At 47.0% G+C, this 25808-nt stretch overlaps 1 long non-coding RNA gene across 4 annotated transcripts in view; it reads right to left on the minus strand.

Moving 5' to 3' along the window:
• Nucleotides 1–1004: 1004 nt before the first annotated feature.
• Nucleotides 1005–25808, minus strand: part of LOC122676129 — an 81706-nt gene continuing 56902 nt past the window's right edge. For 2 of the 4 annotated variants that reach the window (XR_006335437.1, XR_006335434.1), the window contains one exon: nucleotides 6361–7333. This is a non-coding gene — a long non-coding RNA (uncharacterized LOC122676129). Of the gene's footprint in view, nucleotides 1384–1539; nucleotides 1944–3460; nucleotides 3539–6360; nucleotides 7334–25808 lie in introns of those variants that run through there. The other 2 variants (XR_006335436.1, XR_006335435.1) reach the window with 2 other exon arrangements.

The raw sequence follows: 25808 nt of genomic DNA on the forward strand, positions 1-25808 counted from the left end.
CAAGCTCCTGCTTGGCAGGTGAATTCCTTACCACTGAGCCACCTGGGAAGCCCCGTGTATTAAATACACACGTACACATCATGTTGAGACACACGTAGCAGACCTACATGACATCCTCCTAAATGAGTACACGTGATCGGATGAAAAGGTCACTGTTTCACACAGCCCATTTCCTTTGCCTGTTTCCATCAGTGAGACACAGACGTCAGCTTCAGATTCCTACAGCAGAGAAAGGCTTGGGCTCTCCAAAGTCCATAGAAAGAGAAACCTGGAGAACGAGTCTTCCCTTCAGCTCATCGCTCCCCCAAAGATCCACAGGTTAGGGAGTCAGCCAAAGAAAGAGAACTGGAGAGGAGGGTAGGGGAGGTTAGCTAAACTCTAGAGTGATCTGAGAGGAGGTAACCAGGGGTTGCCCTCTCCTCCAGATGGGGGCCTTGGGCAAAAGGTGATGAAAAGGGTGAAAGAAACCCAGATGAGATCATAGGCTCTGAGGATGGTGAGCACCTATGCTCTCTTGCCCCTCCAATCCACTGGAAAACTGGGGAGGCAGCCAGAACCAGGGTCTCCCAGAACGCCTTGTGTGTGCTGGAGTGCTGGGCTCATGGCCCCAGGCGGCCACGCAGAGCTGTGCCCTGACCTCTGACACAGCCAAACCCTGGGGGCCTTGCAGTCTCCCTGTGTGAAAAATGGAAAATCAGACAGGAATGAGGACATTTCATCCACTGGATGGATGTCCATCCCTGGATGGACAATAACCCTGACCAGATGTACCCTCCCACCCCATGCCAGGGCCCACAGCAACTTAGACGGGAGGGAGAGAGAAACTTCCCTCAATGAGATTATTTCCACAGAAGACATACCAAGTTTGGTTTTAAAGAGATTAAACAAAGTTATATATTTTATGCCAGTAAGTTTGTGGCCAGCAATACATTTCCATTATAGAGAGATGTTGAATGTAATATTTTATATATTTAAATCATATGCATTCTCTGTTTTGGGTTTCTAAGTTTGGAAATTTGCTAAGGAAACAATTAAGAGAGTGGAGTTTTCTGTTTATGATGGAGACTTGAGAGACTTAGCAGAAAATTATCATAGTGGTCACAATTAGGAAAATAAAAAAGGGGTGTGTGTGTGTGTGTTGTAGATAAATAAACAAACAGACAGAAATACTGAGCTACCACCTCTCTGCCTAGAGCAGTTATTTTAATGGTGAGGAAAAGCCAGATCACTGCTAAACCTTTCGTATGAACCTGGACAACATGTCTCCTGGGTTTTCCAATCCACTTTGCCAGCCTCAGCTCTGCACTTAATCTTGTGGCCTGTTGTGCTTTCCCAGAAGACAGGCAGAATTCCGGCTGTAACTCCAGTGTTGAATCACACTTTCTGAAACAATCAGATAGTGGGAAATGCATGGGCTTAGTCTGGCCCAGCAAGGCTTTTCATCTATTAACAACAAAGCACAAATAAATCAAAAAACAGCTTTTGTGAAAGTTTTGAGACAAAACACACATCTTAGGCTTCTGTTTTCAGGAAGAAGGAAATGATTACATTTATTTATTGAAGAATGAGAGAAAAAAGAATGTTTCTTGTTTCTCTTCATCAATCATTTCAACCAAAAAAGACAGATTGGTGAATATCGACTCAGCAGAGATTTTAAATATGAGGGGGCAAAATGGCAGAGTGGCTGCAAGCAAGGACCCTGGAGTCAGATGCCATGGACTCAAATCTTAGTCTGGCTTCTGTACCCATGTCCCTCCTTGTAAAGTGGGGTTCATAAGGGTACTTCCCTCATGGGGTTGTTGTGAGGATTAAATGAGCCCTCTGTCTAGAACCTAGATTAGTAAACAATATGTGTGTTGCTTGTTATTATTTATTTTTAAAAGTTGACATGCCAGGTTCACCAGCTTATTCTTCATCATGTAGGCAGGAATGGAGGGAACAATCTGGAAATCAATATAAGGGGTTCAGGTTAGGCATAAGAAAGAACATGGAAAGCTTTTGTTGTCTTAAAAAGTTCTGGAGTAGTACACCATAGAAGTTACAAGGGTTTGAAAAACAGACGCCTTTTAAGCAGGTAGTCGATCACTCACCTGATCAGGATAAATCTGGTATAAATCTGTTATCCTAGAGGCCCCTCAGATGAGCAGCAACCATCTTGACCTTAGCAGCTTAGAATTTCATTTAATTGTCTCTTCTGACTTTATGTATTTATTTTTGGCTGTACAGTACAGCTTGAGGAATCTTAGTCCCCTGGCCAGGGATTCAACCCCAGCAGTGAAATTGCCGAGTCCTAACCAGTGGATGCCAGGGAATTCCCTTTATTTAAATTAGCAATGTTACTGGTAATAAAGGTGAATGGTTTGCCATTTCCTAAAGGTACATTTGCCCTGGTAGTGGACTAACTGCATATTAAGTCCCTAGAGAAGAGACTGCTACTAGAACACTGTTAAAGTCTTCCTTATTCCAGATGATGAAGAGTTACAAAGAGCATGGCAACACTCATGTGACCATTCAGGATGATTTTCCATGTGAGGTAATGCTATTGAACAAAACAGAACGTGTCTTAGAATTTTCCTAAGCCCAGTTGTGTGTCTTCATACATGCTCCCCAGTTGTTTGAAAAAATGTCAAGAAGACACAGCACAGAACAAGTCAAATAAAAACAATTAAAAACTAGCTTCCTGGGACTGTCTGTGAGCTGCTAGTAGTGTGCCAAAAACAAAACCAGGAACCGAAAACAATCTGTGGACAGTTAATCTTTTGGCCACAGCTAACTCAAAGGATGCTTTGAGATCTGGGGATAAAGCATTCTGCACCTTGGGGCCTGGCTGGTTTTGTGGTGACTCTTTCCTCAAGGTCAACGTACTGACAAACAAACGGAACCAGGCAGTGTGCAAGAGTTACAATGGATCCCAGTGTTGTCATCATAGAAAAAGTAACACAACATTCGATCTATACTGTATGCAGATCGCAGAGTTGAAAGGACAGTATCAAGGTCCACCCCTTAACCCCATTTTATAGACGGCAAAACTGAGACGCTGAGAGTTCCAGCGCATATACAAGACGTAACTGCTTGCTGGGGGCAGAGCTGAGACAGAAAATCAGAAGCCCTGCCTAGTCCTCCAACTTCATTTCACACCACTCTCCTCCTCCCTCCTCACGCTCTAGGAAAATTCGTCTCCATCCTCTTCTGCCAGGTCAGGGTTGATCCCACTTCTGGCCTGGTACTTGCCCCCTCCTCTGTCTTTTTCCCGACACATTCCTGTGGCTTCTCTTTCTGCTAGGTGTCACCTCAATTACAATTCCCTAATTTTCCCCTGGTAACCCACCAGTCACTGTCTGTTTTTTGTGACCCTGTTTAATATCTGGAATTATCTTCTTTATCCACTATTTCTTTTTCTGTCATTCAGGAGAATGCCCTCCTGCCACTCTCGGGTAACCCCCAGGAGATGGGACTTTACCTGTCTTATTCCTCGCTGCACTTCCTGCTTCTAGAATGGTGTCTGGTATAGTGTTGGTGCCCAGGGAACACAGTGTTTCTGCCACGAAGGAAGAGAAAACTTTTTCAGAGTCACTCTGGGACTTCCCTGGTGGGTTCAGTGAATAAGAATCCACTTGTCAATGCAGGGGACATGGGTTCACTCCCTGGTCTGGGAAGATTCCATATGCCATGGGGCGACTAAATCCACGCGCTAGAACTGCTGAGCTTGAGCTCCGAGAGCCCTGGTCCACAGTGAGAGAAGCCCCCACAGTGAGAGAAGCCCCCACAATGAGAGAAGCCCCCACAGTGAGAGAAGCCCCCACAGTGAGAGAAGCCCCCACAATGAGAAAGAGTAGCCCCCAATCGCCACGACTAGAGAAACCGGAGCTCAGCAGTGAAGACCCAGCACAGCCAAAGATAAATAAATAGAGGTGAATTTTTTTTAAAAAGTTAGTTTATGTGAATCTTTTGATTACATTACACTGCAACTTCTATTCCTGTAGCATTAATAATAGCTATTCTTTACTAAGGTTAGATGGCATCACCAACTCAATGGACATGAATTTGAGCCAACTCCAGGAGATAGTGATGGGCAGGAAAGCCTGGCGTGCTGCAGTCTGTGGGGTCATAAAGAGTTGAACACGACTTAGTGGTTGGACATTTACGAATGATGTGGTATGTTTTCAAATGTTCTGGCAGGCCTTTTTCAAATCTTATTTCATTCAATCTTTGCAGCAACCCTAGGTAGTAATGGTTTAACTATCCTGCTTTACTGATGCAAAAGCTGAGAATTTAAGGGGCTCAAACAAGTGGCAAAGTAGCATTCAAATCCACGCTTGTCTGACCAAAAAGTAATCAAGCCTAGAGTAAGCATACCTGTAACATGCTTTACTTATCATATCTGTTTCCAAGTGTTCAATATCAGAACCATATCACTAAATACGATTACAGAACACTTAGCAGATTGTGAAAGCTGAGAACAGGTTTTAACTCCACATTAACAATGAGTCAGTCAGCTGAAAGTACAGAGATGTTTTTAACTGCTTGATCTTTGAAAGCTCAGGTGAGCTTTGCCTTTCTCGTCTGTTTAGGTTCCGGTGTGTTTGTTGTGTCTGCCAGGACTCGTGAGAGGAAAGAAGTCACTGCTGTGGGGAGAGCTGCTGACTCAGGGCTGATGGACCAGGAGGGGCTGATGCCAAGTTCGGGTTCAGCCCGGCAATCGTGCAGGCGGCCTCGACTTGTGGGAAATGGACTTGAGACCGATTCAATCGGGCTATGAATCAGAATCTCAAGAAGAACTGAAAACAGGAGCTATAACCTTAGTCTTGTTCTGTGTTCTACCTGCTAACCACGGCCTGCCCTCAGCTCCCCAAGCTGTGACTATGGAGAGCTGTGTAAATGGTGACTGAGGGATAATCAGGTTGAGGGATAATCTGGTGTCATTTTGGGTTGGCAGACTTTGGGGGACTCTTTTCAAGGCCAGTAGAGCTTTCCTGCCTTGATTTATACCCTGGCCATCCTTGGAGAAGGGAGATGGGACTCGGAGGAGGGTCAGTTGTTCATTCGAAGATCAGGGCCGTTGACTGGCAGCACCGGCTGTCAGCTGCCTCTGATCCTGGCCGTGGTCATGGGCATCAGGCACATTCACGAGCACCCTCAGTGGGCAGGGGCATCCCCCACAGGCTCTCTGCCTCATGCCCACTCTTTCTCCTCTCCCTTCACAGTGGTTCCACCTTCCCCTTCTGCCAGTTTGTCTCCTGAAGTACACTGAGCTAAGTGTCTCTGTCCTAGCCTACTGTTCTATTGCTAGAGCCACTTCCAGGACTGGAGCTTCAAAGAGGGTAGTTTTGTTCTTTTTTTTAATTGTTTATTCTTATAGAGTTTTAAAGGTAACTTTCCATTGATAGTGTTTTCAAAATGCTGGCTATGTCCCCCATGTTGCACTATCCATCCTTGACTCTTTCTTATACCCAGGAGTTTCCACCTCCCACTCTCTCACCCTTACATTCCCCCTACCACCACCACTGGTTCCCGCTAGCTTGTTCTCTGTATCTGTGAGTCCACTTCTTTTGTACTGTATTCACTAGCTGGTTGTATTTTTTAGATGCCACATACAAGTGCTATCATACAGTCTTTATCTTTCTCTGACTTATCTCACATTGCATAATGTCCTCCAAGTCTATCCACGTTGCTGCAAATGGCAAAATTTCGTTCTCTGTTATATTTGAGTAGTATCCCAGTGTATGTACATCTTTTTTTTATCATTCATCTGTTGATGGACATGTAGATTGTTTCTATGTCTTGGCAATTGCAAACGGTGCTGCTATGAACACTGGGGTGCATGTATCACTTGAACTAATGGTTTTGGGTTTTTTTCCCAGTCAAGTTGTAGTTCTATTTTCGTTTCTTTGAGAAACTTCCACACTGTTTTACACAATAGCTGCATCAATTTACATTTTTATCAACAGTGTACAAGGATTCCCTTATCTCCTTAAAAAAAAAAAAACAACCAAGAGGCTGCTTGCAATATTTTGTCTCTTTTCCCATATTTTATTCACTTATGTATTTATTTATTTTTGGCCTCACCATGCAGTTTGTGGGATCTTAGCTCCCAGACCAGGGACTGAACTCACACTTTTAGCTATGAAAGCACAGAGTCCTAACCACTGGACAACCAGAGAATTACTCTCCTTTTCTCACTATATTTGTTTTTATCCAAATATTCCTTTCAGAAAATCCCTGCACTGCTGCTCACCTATGCTAACTCCCTTCTCCAGAGGATCTTCCCAACCCAGGGATCAAACACAGGTCTCTCACATTGCTGGTGAATTCTTTACCAGCTGAGCCACAAGGGAGGCCCTATAGTCCATGGAATTCTCCAGGCCAGAATACTGGAGTGGGGAGCCATTTCCTTCTCCAGGGGAATCTTCCCAACCCAAGGATCAAACCCAGGTCTCCTGCATTGCAGGTGGATTCTTTACCAGCTGAGCCACAAGGGAGGCCCTATACTAACACAGGTGTGTACAAAACATATCCAAGGACTCAATGCAAAGGAAGAAAAATTAATTTTTATGCTCTTCTGAAGTCTCGAACATCTTTTGTGCGGAGCAGAACTGTGGAGCAGATCACAAGCCAGCCTTATACTCCATGGTGCTGGGCACCCCAGAGCAATGAGATGCAGTGAAAAGCATAAAACTGGATTTTTAAATATGTTAATGATAGGAGGAAAGAATGCTACTTGTACATTAAACATTAAAACGGAAGGGTGAAATATTTTTCTTTAGCAGTTTTAGGATGAGAACATGGGAGAAGAGAGTAGTGTGTGAAATTTTGATGAAATGTGGCTTTTAGGAGGAAGAACAGATGAAGACAGCTGGGAGAAAAGCAGGATGTTCTGAATGAGGATGGAGGTTTGTCTAAAAGGAGCGGTTTCAGGAGGCCGATTTAGGGAATTTCACCCACCAGAATCCTGGGGTATCGCTAGGCCTGGGGAGGCTGCCTGTGCTTCAAAGTCAAGGAGTGGACGTGGGGCTCCAGTAGGAAAGGACTCATCTGTGCTGACAGGACCTTCCGGGGACAGAGCCGGGGAGGACAGGCGGATTTGCAGGCAGATACACGGCGCACCTGCACCTTGGGTGGCGGATCAGTCACGCGACTCACGGAAGCAGCACAAACACCGGAGTTGTCCTCAAGGTTCAGGTGAGCTGTTTCCCGAGGATCAGAGGAAGGCTCGGCTGCGGGCTTGTCAGGCTGAGCTCTGGTGTGGCTTGGCGTGAAGTCTGGGTGAGGTTGCACCACACGGGATGGGCAGTGGGCCCCAAGGGGACACGCAGAGGTTCACAAATCCAGACGCCTGCAAAGAGGGAAGGGAGCTCCCATGAGCCTCTGAGAAATGTGAACAGGAAAACAGGTCTCTGCCCTGCTTTCAGGGGCTTATTCTCATCCTCTCCTGGTTAGAGCTCATATCTGCACGGGCTGCCTCAGTTCAGTCAGTTCAGTCGCTCAGTCGTGTCCGACTCTTTGCGACCCGTGGACTGCAGGACGCCAGGCCTCCCTGTCCATCACCAACTCTCCAAGTTTACTCAAACTCATGTCTACTGAGTCAGTGATGACATCCAACCATCTCATCCTCTCATCCCTTCTCCTCCTGCCCTCAGTCTTTCCCAGCATCAGGGTCTTTTCCAATGAGTCAGCTCTTCGCATCAGGTGGCCAAAGTATTGGAGTTTCAGCTTCAACATCAGTCCTTCCAATGAATATTCAGGACTGATTTCCTTTAGGATGGACTGGTTGGATCTCCTGTAGTCCAAGGGACTCTCAAGCGTCTTCTCCTAACACCACAGTGCAAAAGCATCAATTCCTCAGCACTCAGCTTTCTTTATCGTCCAACTCTTACATCCATACATGACTACGGGAAAAACCGTGGCTGAGAAATGAAAACAGCTGACTTGCTGGAGAAGCCCTCAGTAGAAGAGCAAATGTCATGCTTGTCACCAGTGTTTCTTTTCATCAAGGGGCTGGAGTTGGAAGCGAGGCAGCTAACTGGAAGGGACCCAAAAGGGGATGGTCTGGAACAGACTGGGATGGTGTATGTTTATGTTAAGCTATTAGAGTAACTGAGGATGTGGGCCCATCCCTCACCTTACCACCCCCTCTCACCATACTGCAGATGGATGCATCTGAAGTTAGGTTATAGGGGAAAGCTCTTTAGAAGTAATAGGAGGGAGCTAGGCAGATGGGCACCTCAAAATTAAGCTTCAGTCCAATGGGGCAGGCAACTGCAGAACTAGTCTGGGATCAGTGACCCACGTTGTGTTCAGAAGAGGTATTTAGAAGCCTGGAGTGTCTCCCAGGAGGGGCTCCACCTAGAAGGTCATAGCAAAGCAAAGGATAAGAGTTTAGAACTTTGGTCAGAATAACACTTATGACTATGTTTGTCATATTTAGCAAGCAGACGGTCTCACTCTGGGGAAAGAACTGGGTCTACCTATGGTTTGGGTGGCATTATTTCTGGGGCACAGAGCTCAATCTGAGACAGTACAAAGTAAGATGCTTGCCAGGGCTTCTCAGAAAGAAACACTGTCTTTCCTATTTGTAAGATATTTTATTCCTGGGCAGTGGAGTGTGAATCTGAGTCCTACGGTTGCTGGGGCCTTGGGATGAAGGGTATAGGACCAGCTGGGCTGCAGCTCACGTCATGTGCAGCCCATGCTGTGACAGGGCAGAAGTTGACTTTAGTGGCATGGTCTGAGCTGCTGGATCAAACCTGACCTGAAACAGCATTACTGCTGAACAAATAATTTATATTATTATTACTTTAGATAATTTGAATGGGGTTTTCTGTTTTTATTTTTCTTTTTTTTTATTTTTTTAATTTTTTTTTTGTTTTTATTTTTCAACATAGTTTTAATTCATGCATTGCATGCTTGCGTAAGTCACTTCAGTTGTGTCCAACTCTTTGCAACCCTCGGGACTGTAGCCCTCCAGGCTGCTCTGTCCATGGGATTCTCCAGGAATACTGGAATGGGTTGCCATTTCCTCCTCCAATCTTACCAACCCAGGGATTGAACCTGCGTCTCTTACGCCTCCTGCATTGGCAGGTGGGTTCTTTACCAGTAGCACCACCTGGGAATTCATGCCTTAGGGAGGGGCAAAAGGAACAAACCTGACAGGAGGAGTTCTGATCAGCTACAAAGGCCTCTCATTTCAGGAATCAGGTCTTTTAGAAAAGAAATCCTAATGGTTTCTCTAAGGATGGTGAAAAAGGGAAAGTGTTAGTTGCTCCGTGGTGTCCAACTCTTTGTGACCCCATGGGCTGCAGCCCACCAGGCTCCTCTGTCCATGGGATTCTCGAGGCAAGAGTACTGGAGACGGCTGCCATGCCCTCCTCCAAGGGATCTTCCTGACCCAGGGATCAGACCCAGGACTCCTGCATTGCAGGCAGATTCTTAACCATCTGAGCCACCAGGGTTTTGAATATGACTTGAGAGCAGTCTCCAGGGGCGAGGACTTCTCTTTGGAAGCAGCCGCTCATCCTAAAAGCGGAACACAAACTGCGCGAGGCCAGAAACGCCGTCCAGAAGGTGAATGGCGGCAGTGCCATCGCCGTGAGCTTGATTTGTCTTTGAGCTTTCCCAAAAGGCTGGGAGCTGGGTCAGAATTTCTTGCACTCTGCTGAACATTGTGTTGAACTCATCTGTGCAGAAAACTCACAAAACTGGCCCTTCCAGATTGTTCCCTAACTTCTGAGAAAGTAAGACAGCCCCCAAATACCACAGGCTGGCAGTGTGTGGGCGGTGCCAGAGGGAGGTGCAGCAGTGTTCCCGAGAGAAGGTCCCCAGTGCGATCTTTCCAGAAGAAACGTGCTCCTGGGATGAGGAGCCAACCTGCAGCCTAGCCTCCAAGTCCTGGGGGAGGGGGAGGCCGGGACCACACCCCGAGGCTGTTCTTCCAAAGCACACTTTGGTTGGGGGTTCAAAAAAAAGCACTCACTCATCCCAGGGAAAAGCCACCGGCAGAGGAAGGCAGCACAGATAGGCAGTCTCCTCCAGTGGTCGCAAGTCACCAGGAGAGGGGAGCTCCCCAGCACCACTAATGCTCTTCCATTGCCTGTATTTCCCCCCATGGTAAATGGCTCATGCTGCCCAGGTAAAGGTATTTACCTGGGAAAAGAACGTCTCTGTGACCTGCCCTGATGTGAAGCCCCACCCCCTTGTAGGACTGACCTGGGCAAGAGCCTACGACAGTTCATTCTGGGACAGAATCAAATGATGGTCATTATTTCTGACGCAGAAATGGCTCTGTGGAAATGGAAGTCATCTGGGGGCAGCTGCAAAATGCTGAAGAGTGTTCAGTACCTCCTAATCCTGGGGCCCCTTTACAAAAGGCCTTCATTACAATTGCTCACCACCGCATCAATGAATGGAAAGAGCTATTTTCATTTTTCCAGGAATGGGAAGCAGGGGTCACATCATAAAAGCCTGGAGATGTCACGCTAAGGGAGTCAGATTGGATACTGCAGAGAACTGTTCCAGAAGGGGAGTGACTGGCTCACATATACATTAAGAGTCCCTTCAGGCATCAGGATGAATGGGAGGAAGGTGGGAGGCTCTGACAATAGAGAGCGCTTAGGGGGACTGGGTGTTGGGCTGTGACTGCAGGGGATGGAGAAGAGATGGTGGGTTCAAAAGAGAGGAGTAAAGGCTAACTCGTGCTGCTACTTAAATTGAAATGAACATATTGAAAACCAAGGAAGTTGATTTGAGACTAAAACGCTAAAACCCAACAAGATTTTGCCTGGGAGGGGTGGGAAAAGATTGCAAATCAGGATGAAATGAAGGCTTAAGCTAAGCAGGAGGGCTGGGGGTGGGGGGTGGGGATCCTAGTTAGGACTAAAGTCCCCACTCTCTTTGATGTGGAGAACTGAGGTCTGCTCAACACTGAAAAGAGCCAAGCAGATGCAGTTTCCAGCCTTCTCCTCCATCCCCAAACTCACTGGCACCCTGGGCCGAAATAGTGCAGCTGCCTTAGCACTGAACATTCTGTAAACTGCTGCATAGTTTTTGCAAGCATTGTACTCTTCAAAATGAAGATTAGTGACCCTGGCTTCTTGCTTACCTATGCATTAAATATGTATACTCTACTTTGTAATCATGTCCACGAACATGGAGTAATATTAATAGCTAGACAGGTCACTTCTTGAAGCCAAGAACAGAAAAGTGTCTTTTACAAGGTAGGGTATCAACCACAAAAGAACACCGTCATAAAGGAGCGCTCATAGCTAAGTTGTGACAGACTGTTTCCAAAAATAGCAGCTGAGACAACCATCATAACTATGGAAATCACCGTGAGAAGGCAAATGTCTCTTCTGCCCTCTCAAAGCCTGCCAGGACAGAGAGGCGGGGTCATAGATCAGTGCCACCCAGGGCCCAGGGGCCGAGGGCTAATTGCTGAGACTTCACTCACTGTTTCCCAGGCATGTCAGTCCCTGGCAGGGCTTGGCAGGCGCCACTCTCTGCCGTCTCTGAACCCTCTCTGGTCTCACTCCGGCGGGTTGATTAGCTGCCAGCGGGCTGCAGTCCTGTGTCCCTGCTCAGCCACCTGACACTGCTCTGGGCTTTGTTCCCGCCTTACTGGAACTCCGGGACAAAATCAGATCTGCGTCAGCATTATCACGGGCGCTGCAGAAGCAGCCTGTGCTCAGCTTTTAAATGTCCCTCCGCGTTTGGCTTTTCTCTGTTCTCATCCTAGCGATCTCCCCGACCTGCTCTCTCTCTAGGGCTCTGACTTCTAACCTGTCCACTGGAGGCCTCCCATAAACCGGACTCTCTGGGGGGGCTTTACGAGGCTCAGGGCCTGGTCCCCTGGCCTCAGGGACGAGGCAAATCGAATGGAGAGAGCAAGGTGCACTTACAGCCCCCTCTTAGGCCCACAATTCTCTGTCCTCTGGTCTCAGAGAAGCCTTCTCTCTGTGCCTGGATGATGTAAGTGCCAATTCAAGAGTATGATTCAGGAAAAGAAAATATTGCTTCGTGGGGGTCACAGAGAGCCTTCAGTTAAGAGTTTTTGGGAAAAGTGTAGACCAGTGTGGGTAATGTACACATGGCCTGGGTGTATAGTGTATAGAAAAGGGACAGAATACCTTTCATGATGGTTGGTCAGATTCATTTTTATGTCATATATGTGCTAGCTGTGTGTTTCTTTTTAATTTTCTTATTTCGGGGTAGCTACAGCCTAGCATTATAAACGGAACCTCCGGGAAACTAGGTAAATGTAGGTGAGGGATGGAACAGATGTCTAATTTCAATGTAAAGCTCAACAATATGTTGCCAACAAATCCTATTGATTTTTAGTTTCTCGTACCTTCCCTGCAACACAGGACAGAGATCAGCAGAAAAGATGAGGAGAACTCCCAAGGGAGCTTCTAGTTTTTTTCTTTTTCTTCATCCACTCAGCTGAACACCTTGAAGAAATTATATTTAAGACCCTGGTGAAAGTCGGCCACGAAGGATTCCACCCAGACCTTTTGTCCTGTGAGAGAGAAGGAAAAAACCCCGCCGTTCCAACGAGTTGATCCTATTTTGTTGGAGCCTTCTGAGTTCTGTCTGCCTAAAGAACATTCTGCTAATTAATCAGACAGCCGGTGAGCTAGGTCTGCTTAGTTTTTAAGGAATAAGCAGCGTACAAAGTGTAAGCATCTCTGACAGTTGGGATTTCTGCTTTCAGTTTGCTGATGCAAATGTTCCTCTTTGGTGTGATCAAAAAGTTCCAGCCCTTCTGTGGTTCTGAGAAGCACCAAGGATTTGAACACAGGCCTGTTGGGGGGGATGGAAGAGGAAACTTGCTAAGAGAGACAGATCTGGGCCAAACCATAGGCCTGAGTAGTGAAATATAGACACCGCACAGTGAGTCAGAATTTCTTGGCTCATTCACTCCCATCATTTGGGCTACACTGGCCCTTGGTCACCTTTAACTTTTCCCCTCTGTTCTCATGTGACCTCTCATATACCAGGAAATCACAGCATAGGGCTTTAAAATCAAATAGATGTGAGTTCCAAACCCGAGTCTCACTGCGTACTTTGGGTGAGATTTCTAATCTTTTATAAGCCTCAGTTTCTTCATTTGTAAAATGGGGGTAATAATAGCATACAGGGTTACTGTGAGAATTACCAAAATAAAATATAATGAGGCCTATTGCCTCATCCACTGTCGGTGCTCAAGAGGTTATTTCCCACCCTGGTCCAGGCTTTGCCACTTAATAGCTGGGAGACTTTTAGCAAGTAATTTAAATGTTTCTGGCCTCAGTCTTCCTTATCTTTAAATTGTGCAGAAGGCAAACACAACAATCACCACTGTGAGACCTGACCAGTGGCTCAGGGGACGACTTCACAGCCATTGCCCTTGTGGGATGGAAGAGGGTCTGGCTTCTGTTTGAGAGGCCAGGGCGTGTGTCTCCTCGGGGTGAAAGCAGCCTGCAGCAGAGTCCTTGTAGAGGGACCTCCTAAACGCAAACACTACGCTGCTTTTCCTTTGGGAAGTGTGAAGGCCAACTGTTACGTGCCAACTTGCCTGGGCCACAGGATGCCCAGGTTACTCTAAGGTGTCTGTGAGCGTGTTCTGGATGAGATTAAACATTTGAATGGGTAGACTGATAAAACAGATCACCCTGCCCAGCTGTGAGGGGCTGCATCCCTTCAGTGAAAGGTCTGAACAGAACTAAAACACCAGCCCTCATGGGAGTGAGTGGAAATTCCTCTGCCCAACTGTCTCTGAGCTGGGACACTGCTCTGTTCCTGCCTTTGACCCTGAGCTGAGACATCGGCTCTGCCTGCGTCCTGATTCCTATGGCCTTCAGACTGGGACTCACTCCATCTGCTCTCCTGGGTCTCCAGCTTGCCAATCTTGGGACTTCTCAGCCTCCATATGAGCCAATGCTTTACAATAAATCTATCACCTACCTATCTATCCATCCACCCATCTATCCACCCCCCTACCCTCTACTGGTTATGTTCTGGAGAATGCTGACCAACACAGAAAGTCTCTCATTTGTCACTCTTTCCTCTCTCGTTACTTTCTGTCTTAATCCAGAGGCTTTTCATCCCAGAATGTGAACAGCAGCAAAATCCATCACTTTGCTTTCAGCCCTCAGATGAGTCTTTCTAAAATTCCAATTACTTCTCATCTTTTTGCTGCTCAGAAACTTAACGGTGTCATCACCTGGATAATCTGAAGACCCCCGCAGTCTGACATACAAGACCCTCCTATCTGACCACTTTATCTTACTTCCCACCATTCCCCTCACCAACTCTCCACGCATTCACTAACTTTGTAACACTATTTTCCAAAGATCATGTGCATATCTCACTCAGCCTCGGTCCACGCCCTTCCTCCTGCCCAACACGCCTTCCCCTCTGTTTGTGTTGTTCAGTCGCTGAATTACGTCTGACTCTTGCCACCCCATTGACTCCAGCCTGCCAGGCTTCTCTGTCCACGAGATTTCCCAGACAACCATACTGCAGTGAGTTTGCCTCTCCAGGGGACCTTCCTGACTCAGGGACCAGACCCGTGTCTCCTGGGCTTCCCGCAGCGGCAGGCCGATTCCTTCCCACTGAGCCGCCTGGGAAGCACAAGCTTCCCCTTTAGCCCCTAAACCTGCCCTTCTCCGCTGGTGGCTCCGCTGGTGCCTCCGATGGCAGAGAATCCATAGACAACAGTCCGTGAGGGTCACAAGGGGTCAAACGTGACTGATGGACTAGCTAACACTTATTGCCATGAGTCTGCTGTAGCCATTGCGTCCCACTGGTTTGGGGAGCAAGCAACTAAATTTCTGAGCTCAAGAATAGTTACAATACTTCCCTAGCGATCCAGTGGCTAAGACTCAGCGGTCCCAGGACAGAGGGCCCAGGTTTGATCCCTGGTCAGGGAACTAGATCACACATGCCACAACTAAGACCCGGTGCATCCAAGTAAATAAATAAATAAGTTAAAAAAAAAAAAAAGAATGGTTACAATCAATGAAGCAGGGAGGGGAAGCAGGTTCAATGGAGAAATGGTTTGCTAAACCTTGGAGATGTCAAATCCGTGGAAGTAGCTTTTTTTTTTTTTTTTTTGCAAGGGGGGGTTCTCCTTTCAAAAATCACACTGGATTTCAATGAGAGAAGTATTGTTTCGGGAGAATGTTTCTTAAAACTTTTTGTCTGATGCACATCTGATTATCTTCTTGTACTCTAATTTTAAAAGTAGAAATAGTAGATTTTTTTTCTAGTTAGAAAAGAGCGAAGAATAAAATAATTAAGTTTAAAAGCCCAGAGTCTGTCATCCAGGGTGAAGTAAGTCAGAAAGAGAAAAATAAGTACATATTAACACATATATGTGGAATCTAGAAAAATGGTACTGATGAACCTCTCTGCAGGGCAGGAGCAGAGACATAGACGCAGAGGATGGCCGTGGACGGGGTTTGGTGGGGACGGAGCAGGTGAGACGCCGTCAGAGAGTGACAGTGACCTGTGTATACCACCACAGGACAGCCAGCGGGAAGCCCTGTGGACACAGCGCGTCAGCTCAGCGCTCTGGGGTGACCTGGAGCGGCGGGATGCTGGAGGGGACAGGGGGTCAGAGGGAAGGGGTATGTGTGTACAGACGGCTGATTCGTGTTGTCGTGCAGCAGAAACTAATGCAGCATTGTAAGGCAGTTATACACTCGTAAAGAAGATATAGAGAGGAAATAATTATCTGCATTTCTAATACTCCAACTACTGCTGATATTTTAATGTATATTCCTACTCGCCTTTAAAAGAGCATTTTGAATTTTTTTGAAAAAGGAAATTATGTCACACTTACTCCTTTCATACATTTTTATACATTATTTTAAACAATGTATTGTGAATATCTGCCACATCAATAAATATAGATCTCAGTAATAATTTTTAGTGATCATTTGAGGATAGACTAAAATATAATATTTAATCAATCCTGTATTGATGAATAGTTAGCTTATTTCAATTTTTCAGTCTCGTAAACAATCTCATCATGTATTTTCTATTCTCTTAAAAGAATTCCTCAATGTGTGATATTATAATTTGTATAGCTGGGTTTGAAAAATTGTATTGATTTTTAGAGACAAAATTTGCAGGTGTTCATTGTGAGAACAGAAGGAAATAGAGAGGCAAGCAAAACAAAGATAAATAACTTATAATTCCATCCCCTAGAGATAAGCTATAGCTAGCACTCCATCCTGGAGTTGACAGAACACTTATAGAAGTGTTCTGATCATTTCTTTCTATTTTCCTGTTTGCCCGAGCGGTTGAAATTTTATCTGGATACTCACTGATGACTTTACATTTTACATGTTGTTACTGCTTCTCTTTTGAGCTTATATATTAGGCGTCTCAGCAAAATCAAGATTAACTCTGACACGATACAAAAGCTTCAAGAGGGAAAGTCATACCTTTACTGCTTTATGTCTTATCAACGGAATATTTAATTTTTTTTTTTTTTAGCTTCAGGCTCCTGCCTTGGAAATTGGATCTGGTGCCACAATGCTGTGTCACTTTCCTGCAGACACGCAGAGCTCAGCATGCTGGGGTCACGTGCTAGGAACTTCCCACTCACCCACTCAGCACCTTTTTGAGGAAACAGTACTTCTCTCTGATTATTCCATCTCTTTACTCTTTTTCTTCCATGCTTCTCCATTTCCCCCCTTAGTTCAAAGAGCCTCTCTCCCTCTTCTTTAGATTTCAATCTGCATAGCACTGTATCTGTCTTATAATAGCTGCTTAAGCGAGTTTTGAAACACATTTTCCACCTAGAATAATAAGAGTAGGATGATGAGATAAATAGGGACAGATGATTTTCCTGGCCATTAGGCATTTTTGCCTTCCTGGGACCTTCTTCCCTCCACCTAAAAAAAAAAAAGATTTAAAACCCTATTTTGCAATTGCAGGTGACAAACAGGTAGGGCCCAGATCCTTGCAGGAGGGCTGGGGTCCCTGCCCAGGAATTTGCATTTAACCTAAAGGCTATGGGGAGAGTTGTTGGCAGGGATATGAGAATGATTGCAAAGCTGACATAGTAATGGAGACAAGAAATCAGGAAAGTGGTGGAGATGGAGACAAGTGGGCAGGTTGGAGAGATGAGGAACTCGGGCGTGGTGTCCCAGTAGATGCTGGGGTGAAGGAAAAAGAGAATGCAGTCATCATTCCCTGGCTTCTGGAACACTTCAATTTCACTTTGGTCCATGTCTTTGCACTGGTTGCTTGTTGCTTCTGACTGGACCTTTCTCCCCTCTTCATCCCAATTGTTCTACTTCCCATTGCCACTCAACTCACACATCACCTCTCCCTCCAAACCTGCCACAACTGTCAGCATCCAGTAGGAAGGAGACAGCATGTTATCACTGAGCAATTATGAAGAATTTAGGCTAATACAGTTTTGCCAAGAGAACTCACTGGCCATAGCAAACACCCTCTTTCAACAACACAAGAGAAGACTCTACACATGGACATCACCAGATGGTCAACACCAAAATCAGACTGATTATATTCTTTGTAGCCAAAGATGGAGAAGGCCTATACAGTCAGCAAAAACAAGACCGGGAGCTGACTGTGGCTCAGATCATAAACTTCTTATTGGCAAATTCAGACTTAAACTGAAGAAAGTAGGGAAAACCACTACACCATTTAGGTATGACCTAAATCAAATCCCTTATGACTATACAGTGGAAGTGAGAAATAGATTTAAGGGACTAGATCTGACAGAGAGCCTGATGAACTATGGACAGAGGTTCGTGACACTGTAGAGGAGACACGGATCAAGACCATCCCCATGGAAAAGAAATGCAAAAAGGCAAAATGGTTGTCTGAGGAGGCCTTACAAATAGCTGTGAAAAGATGAGAAGTGAAAAGCAAAGGAGAAAAAGAAAGATATTCCCATCTGAATGCAGAGTTCCAAAGAATAGCAAGGAGAGATAAGCCTTCCTCAGTGATCAATGCAAAGAAATAGAGGAAAACAACAGAATGGGAAAGACTAGAGATCTCTTCAAGAAAATTAGAGATACCAAGAGAACATTTCATGCAAAGATGGGCTTGATAAAGGACAGAAATGGTATGGACCTAACAGAAGCAGAAGATATTAAGAAGAGGTGGCAAGAATACACAGAAGAACTTACAAAAAAGATCTTCACGAACCAGATAGTCACGATGGTGTGGTCACTCACCTAGAGCCAGACATCCTGGAATGTGAAGTCAGGTGGGCCTTAGAAAGCATCACTATGAACAAAGCTAGTAGAAGTGATGGAATTCCAGTTGAGCTATTTCAAATCCTCAAAGATGATGCCGTGAAAGTGCTACACGCAATATGCCAGCAAATTTGAAAAACTCAGCAGTGGCCACAGGACTGGAGAACGTCAGTTTTCATTCCAATCCCAAAGAATGCTCAAACTACCACACAATTGCACTCATCTCACACGCTAGTAAAGTAATGCTCAAAATTCTCCAAGCCAGGCTTCAGCAATACGCGAACTGTGAACTTCTAGATGTTACACGAACTGTGAACTTCTAGACGTTCAAGTTGGTTTTGGAAAAGGCAGAGGAACCAGAGATCAAATTGCCAACATCCGCTGGATCATCGAAACAGCAAGAGAGTTCCAGAAAAACATCTGTTTCTGCTTTATTGACTATGCCAAAACCTTTGACTGTGTGGATCACAATACACTGTGGAAAATTCTGGAGGAGATGGTAATAGCAGACCACCTGACCTGCCTCTTGAGAAACCTGTATGCAGGTCAGGAAGCAACAGTTAGAACTGGACATGGAACAACAGACTGGTTCCAAATAGGAAAAGGAGTATGTCAAGGCTGTATAGTGTCACCCTGCTTATTTAACTTATATGCAGAGTACATCATGAGAAACGCTGGGCTGGAGGAAGCACAAGCTGGAATCAAGATTGCCAGGAGAAATATCAATAACCTCAGATATGCAGATGACACGACCCTTATGGCAGAAACTGAAGAAGAACTAAAGAGCCTCTTGATGAAAGTGAAAGAGGAGAGTGAAAAAGTTGGCTTAAAGCTCAACATTCAGAAAACTAAGATCATGGCATCCGGTCCCATCACTTCATGGGAAATAGATGGAGAAACAGTGGAAACAGGGTCAGACTTTATTTTTTTGGGCTCCAAAATCATTGCAGATGGTGATTGCAGCCATGAAATTAAGACGCTTACTCCTTGGAAGGAAAGTTATGACCAACCTAGACAGCATATTAAAAAGCAGAGACATTACTTTGTCAACAAAGGTCCATCTAGTCAAGGCTACGGTTTTTCCAGTGGTCATGTATGCATGTGAGAGCTGGACTGTGAAGAAAGCTGAGCGCCAAAAATTGATGCTTTTGAACTGTGGTGTTGGAGAAGACTCTTGAGAGTCCCTTGGACTGCAAGGAGATCCAACCAGTCCATCCTAAAGAAGATCAGTCCTGGGTGTTCACTGGAAGGGCTGATGCTGAAGCTGAAACTCCAGTACTTTGGCCACCTGATGTGAAGAGCTGACTCATTGGAAAAGACCCTGATGCTGGGAGGGATTGGGGGCGGGAGGAGAAGGGGACGACAGAGGATGAGATGGCTGGATGGCATCACCGACTCGATGGACATGAGTTTGAGTAAACTCCGGGAGTTGGTGATGGACAGGGAGGCCTGGCGTGCTGCGGTTCATGGGGTTGCAAAGAGTCGGACACGACTGAGCGACTGAACTGAACTGAACTGAGTAAAGGGACTAGTTATAAAGGTGTGATCAGGGTGTAAGGAAACCAAAAGGCGATGGAACAGTACCCCGTGACTAGTAGTATGTCACCATCCCAGAAGCTAGAAAGGGCCAGAGAAGGAAAGGTTTCTAGAACCCCAAGGGAAGAGTGTGTGGCAAGGGCTACCTGTCAGGAGTAGATACAGACTCAGCCTGCACTGATCCTAAGAGGAGAAATCCTGGAGAGAACTAGCACCCCAGACTCACTCTCCCCCTTTCTGCTCATCTTTTGCTTTGGGTCCTCATTGACCAAATCTAATGAACACAGCAGGCTTGGGGGGCCTCTTGATGCCGTCCCTACCAGCCAGCAGCAGGGCACAGAGCAGCGTGGACAGTGGACCTGGAAGACACCCTGACCACCCTCAGCCCGTTTTGGTCAGCAGCCTCTCCCATCAGATCTACAACACCCTGTGTCCTCACCACTGCAGCAGTGCTCAGGTGCCCACATCCTGCACCCCTCTGGCCCCCCACCCCGGCTAGACTGTAAGCTCCTCGGCAGGGGTATCTGCTATGTCTTAACCATCTTGGTATACTGCCCACGCCCAGAACAGAGTCTAGCACATGGTAAGGGCTCCATAATATTGAATAAATAAGGATCCACCAGATCAAATGCTAATTTCATAATAGCAAGTAAATTTCTTAATCTATTATCAGCTGATGCCTCAGTATGACTTAGGGCAAGAAAGAACAAGTTCCAGCATTGTAAGTTTGAAGTCACTGTCCCCAGAGGACATGAACTCCCTTGTTTTGTTCTTTTTTTTTTCCAGTGGATCAGTGTGTTATCAGTCAACAAGCCTGCAGCAGCTTCCCCATGGGGGAGGCAGAATTCCTACCTGAAATTAACATGCATCTGTGATTCTTTTTTTGTTGTTTGTTTTTTTGTAACAAAGTTAAGGCAAAACAACTGAAAGCAATGGCAACATTATTTCATGCAAACAACAGGATGGGTCAAACAAAGATGCCTGGGGAACTGGATGTACCAGGTAGAGGCACCCTCGGGAGGCTCACAGCTGTTGGCCACTTCGCTGTGTTTACGGAAGGGCACAGACGCAGGCGTGAGGGGGTGAGGGCGTCGCAGACCCTGGCGGTCTGTCCTGCTGCCCCTGCGTCTCTATTTGCAGAGCCATCCCAGGTCGCCTCCTCTTTCGATCTGTCCTACGCTGCGGAAATGGGGAAATCTACCTTGGCAGCAATTTTCAACCCATCATTAGCTTAGTGTTCAAACCCTTTTGACAAGCATCTCCCACTCCACCCTTAATGATGGAACGTGTCTCTTGTAACTAGTTCTCCATCGTGTACCTACAGTTCCTTTGGCTGCATGCTATGTTAAAGGTAAACGCTGTCTTCACTTTGTTGTGAATTCTTGCCACATTCCAACTAGTAGGCACTCGAGGGGGATTTCTGATTAAAAACCCACTTAGAGATACCTGCTCCCTACGTGTCACAATAGCAGCTCTTCACCTTGCTAAAGGCTGATGGCAGCAGTGTGCAATGACTCGGCTTCATCCCCATTCAGCCGCTAATCCGGTAGATGGATGATTCTGTTCCTCCCCCCACCGTGCCCAGAGAGCTCTACACTCCATGAAAATTCAGGAACGCTGCCAGCTTGCTACCTGACTCCTCTCTGCCTCCCAACACAATGCAAAACAAGCTCCCGTTTCTCCATGCTGCACATAAATAGAGATTGTTCTTCAACTTCAGAAATGTCCTTGGCACAGAACGTAGGAGCCTACCAGTCACAGGAATTCTCTCCATCTTACAGAGCCACGGCCAAGATGTTGGTCATAGTATTCAGGAAGCCCATGGTGCAGTGACTCTTTCCCTGTGACGGAGGGGGTAAATGTTCCCTCATCAGTCCCCAGAACCTGGAGCCAAACCCGTGGGGGAATCATGGACTCATTCCGTGTCTCCTTCTCAGAGATCCTGCTGCCAGGCAGGGTTGCCATGTTGCTCAACTCTAAGTAGGTGGCACTCACTGGGCCCTGGTGAACGTGAAATGTGGCAGGCCCTGGTGCCAAGCGCCGTCTTGAACAGAGCGAGGCCCCTGACTGTGTTACAGTTACTGTACTCCACCTCTTTGCTTCTTCAGAGGCCCTCTCTCATCTTCCCCGCCCTGCTCTGTGACCCTGGAAACAGACCTTGTGCGTGGCATCAACACCCTTGCCCTCCAGCTCCCTACTGGCAGGAGGCTGGAAGGAGGGGAATGCCGCGCTGCCCTGGGGCTCCACCCTCACCACTCCGCTACCTTCTCAGAGTTCTGGCGCGCACCCTGCCTGTCCTGCCGTCAGGAGCCCGAGAAGACTGCCCTCCCCCTCATCGCCTTCGTCTTTCTAAATGGTTCCTTTAAGAAACTGTTTTCACGCGTCGCAGTGGGCCACCACTGATGTCTCGCTGGGATTCTGACGGAGAGAGCGGTAAAAAGTCAGACGTGACTCAGCGACTGAACATCACCAGGCAGAGCTGACAGCAGCACGGAGAAAAGACCAGAAGCAAACAGGCGTGCAGGCATAATTTATGCAATTTCAGAGAGTGAAAAAGCTGAGAAAAGTAAAACAGGGTCATGGGATGGGGTCACCAGCTGATGCTGCTCACTGCCACTTAACAGCCTAATTCAGCCGGGCACCTCCTTCCTTCTGCCTTTTTTTTTTTTTTTTTTTTAAATCATGTAGTCATATTGTTACGTGCATGTCAATTCCCTGACTTAAATTGAATAAATTATTTTCTTCAGAAAAAAAAAGGAGGACCATCTGATTGACACCTAGGGAGAAGGGCTGTGTCCTAGAGTGGCCTGGAAAGGGCTTTCTGAAGAGCGAATGTATGATGAACACCATAATGATGAGAATGAGGCAACTGCTCCAGCACAGGGAGAAAGAACATTCCAGAACAGCAGATGCATAGGGCCCCAAATGACAAAGAGTTCGCACAGCACGGTCCTAGCAGACTAGAAGAGAATGACAGGAGATGGGGTCAGGGAGGGAGGGCACAAAAGAGCTTGGGTTTTATCCTAAAGGCACGGAGAAGTCATCACAGAATTTGGGGCAAGAGAGCTGGAACGGCCAAGGTCCTAAGAGAAATCAAATTAAACCATGAAATTGTTTAGCCGGAGAGAATGTGATAAAAGGATTATTCACACAGGTGTAGGCAGGGCTAGGAACCAATAAAGGGGTGAAGTGTATGGGAACCAGCAACAGAGGGAAGGAAGCTGTTAGCAGCCCTCCATTTGGACGGGACAAGGAGGGAAAGTCGTCCCTGGCCGCTGGGAGGAGGAGTTGGGAAAGAAGGGCCATGCATGGGAGCTGCGTCAGCTGGTGACTTCCCCAGGGTGTTAGGAAGGTCTGGAGAGTGGAGATGGAGGCAGATCAGGGCACATCCTGAGCCACGGGGGATGAGCCCCAGGGAGGGCGGATGACACAGGAGGATGATCGGACACCCAATCAGCTGCACATGTGACGGGAAGTAGAGAGATGGGGAGGAAGGAATTTCATCATCCGACGGTTACCCTTAGTCCCAATTTGTTGTTCAGTCACTCAATCGTGTCTGCTTCTTTGTGACCTCATGGACTGCAGCACGCCAGGCTTCCCTGTCCTTCACCATCTCCTGGAGCTTGCTCAAACTCACATCCATCAAGTTGGTGATGCCATCCAACCATCTCATTCTCTGTCGTCCCCTTCTCCTCCTGCCCTCAATCTTTCCCAGCATCAGGGTCTTTTCAATGGTTCTTCACCTCAGGGGTCAAAGTATTAGGACTTCAGCATCAGTCCTTCCAGTGGATATTCAGGGTTGATTTCGTTTAGTCCCAATGTGACTCAGCAAATCCTAATGGTTTTCATGAACAGAGACACCTTCAGGACTGGGGCCCAAAACTGGGAGGTTGGAGGGAAGGCAAGAACAAGCTGTGGGGACTGCAGCAAAGGGGGCTGCCAGCCCACGGAAGGGCCTGCACGCTGAGTGTGACGCAGGTGAGCGCAGGAGAGCCGTCTGGTCCCTGGAGCCAAGCCACAGCTTCAAGGATGGTTTATGCGGCCAGCTTCACAGGCATGCCAAACTTTTCAGAGTCCTTTTATTGCTAAGCTCCCACGGCTATGTGGGCCAGGAAAGCCCATCGGGTGCGGGTTTGAGCTGAACAAAGGCCTCGCTGCCTTGCACCTGCTCACACCAAGGGGCCCTTGTCAACTGGCCGGTACAGGCTGGCAAAGATAGATGGCTTCCAGCCCTCTGCTCCTAAGTGTGGAGGAGAACAGAGCTCTTAGTGAGACTCAGATCCAGGGAGAGAAAACACTCTGGGGGTTTTCTCAGAGAAGGTACACATATATAGCCTTCTTTTCCCCCTTCTGGTTTCTGCCTTGTAGTAAGATACAGGAGAAAAATCCAACAGAGCATTGCTCTCTTAAGAAGCCTCAGCTGCCCCCAGCTGACATTATCCAGGCTTTCCAAATGTTTTGAGCAGCATGAATCTTTTTACAAACAAGTTTGCCACAGAATCTTCATGTGTAACACAGGTGATGTCCCAGTGGCCATTCCCTAGACTTTCCCACAGCCTTGATTCCAGGCAGCTGAGCGGCATCCTCCTGAATGTGTGTACGCGTGAGGTCCATTGAGGTGTGGTTTACGTACAGTAAAATTCACCCTCTTTAGACATACAGTTAGATGAGCTTTGACATGGTCTTGTAATAATACCACAATCCAGACACAGAACGGCTCCATCATCCCCCAAACTCCCTCCTGCCCCTTGCCCCCACCTCCACTCCCCACAACCACTGGTCTGATTTCTGGCCCCGAATTTTTGGTGATTCCAGAACATCATATAAGTGGAGTCAAGCAGTATGTAACCTTTTGTGTCTGGCTTCTCCCATTCCAGCCTAATGCTTTTGAGAATCATCCACGGGCTTGTACATTATCAGTAATTTGTTCCTTTTTACTGCTGAGTAGAAGTCTGTTGTTCTTGTGTGGTTTCCAAAGTTGTCCTTCAGATTCTGATTCTTTTCTACGTAGGACAGGAAGCTCCCATTCAAATAATTTTCTTTCTGCCTGAGAACACTGAGATGGAAACCGTGGACGCCACTGCCGGAGCACAGGTGGGCTGAGGCTGTTGGCCCCAGCAGGGTCGCTGGCGTGCCTGCACTCACCAGGGTCCCCTCGCCTCCAAGGCACCTCCGACTTGCCCCAGGACTAGGGTTCCTTGGAATCTTTAAATCAAAGCAAGGGAATATTGCTTGCTATTTCTTTCAAATTGTAATTAGCAGACCAATTCTTGAGCTGGGGAAAGAATAAAAGGGAACGTACGTGATGGAAAAGAAACCCTGGCCACTAAAGGTCTTCAAAGGACAGAGCTGTGTGACCCAAACACAAATCTGGGCAACTAACTGTAACCAAAACCTTCAGCCTTGGCTGCGGCTCATCTGACTGTACAGTGACGAGGAGCTTTTGGATTCTCAGTCCTGCTGCCTGACCAAGAGCTTTCGTTTCTCTCTCAAAAGCCATGCTGCTTGACGACCAGCTCACTGAGAGGGGACCTGTGTGCGGAAAACGAGGCGGGGGAGGCAGGCCAGCAGGGTGCGCCCACAGAGCCGGGTCTCAGGGCCTTGGGTGCCCTGCTCCGGAGTCTGGAACTTACACTACAGGCAATGGGAAGGAGCTGAGGGCTTTAGGTAGGGGCGGGTCAGTGTGCATGCTGGAGACCCCTCCACTGTCCAGGGTAGGGAAACCTGTTGGGGGACCCTGCCATGGTTCAGGAGAAAGATGATGCATCAGCAAGATGATGGAGAAGAAGGAAACCATCTCAGAGACACATGGGATGCAGAGTTAGCAGAGTCTGAAAGAAGGTGAGAGAAAGGAAAGTGCAAACAACAGCTCTTAGCTACCCCAAATAACACTGCGAGGTAGGTGTCCTGTCCATTTCACAGATGACAAAACTGGGCTTAGGGAGGCTGCATTAATGTGCCTGAGTTTACGAGCTAATGGGGCGGAAATCATACCACGTAACTGAGGCACCGCACCCGGGATCACTCAGCTGTGGGACAGTGAGAAGCACACTTAAGGGA

Source organism: Cervus elaphus, chromosome 19 (assembly GCF_910594005.1).
Source record: "Cervus elaphus chromosome 19, mCerEla1.1, whole genome shotgun sequence".
NCBI lineage: Eukaryota > Metazoa > Chordata > Mammalia > Artiodactyla > Cervidae > Cervus > Cervus elaphus.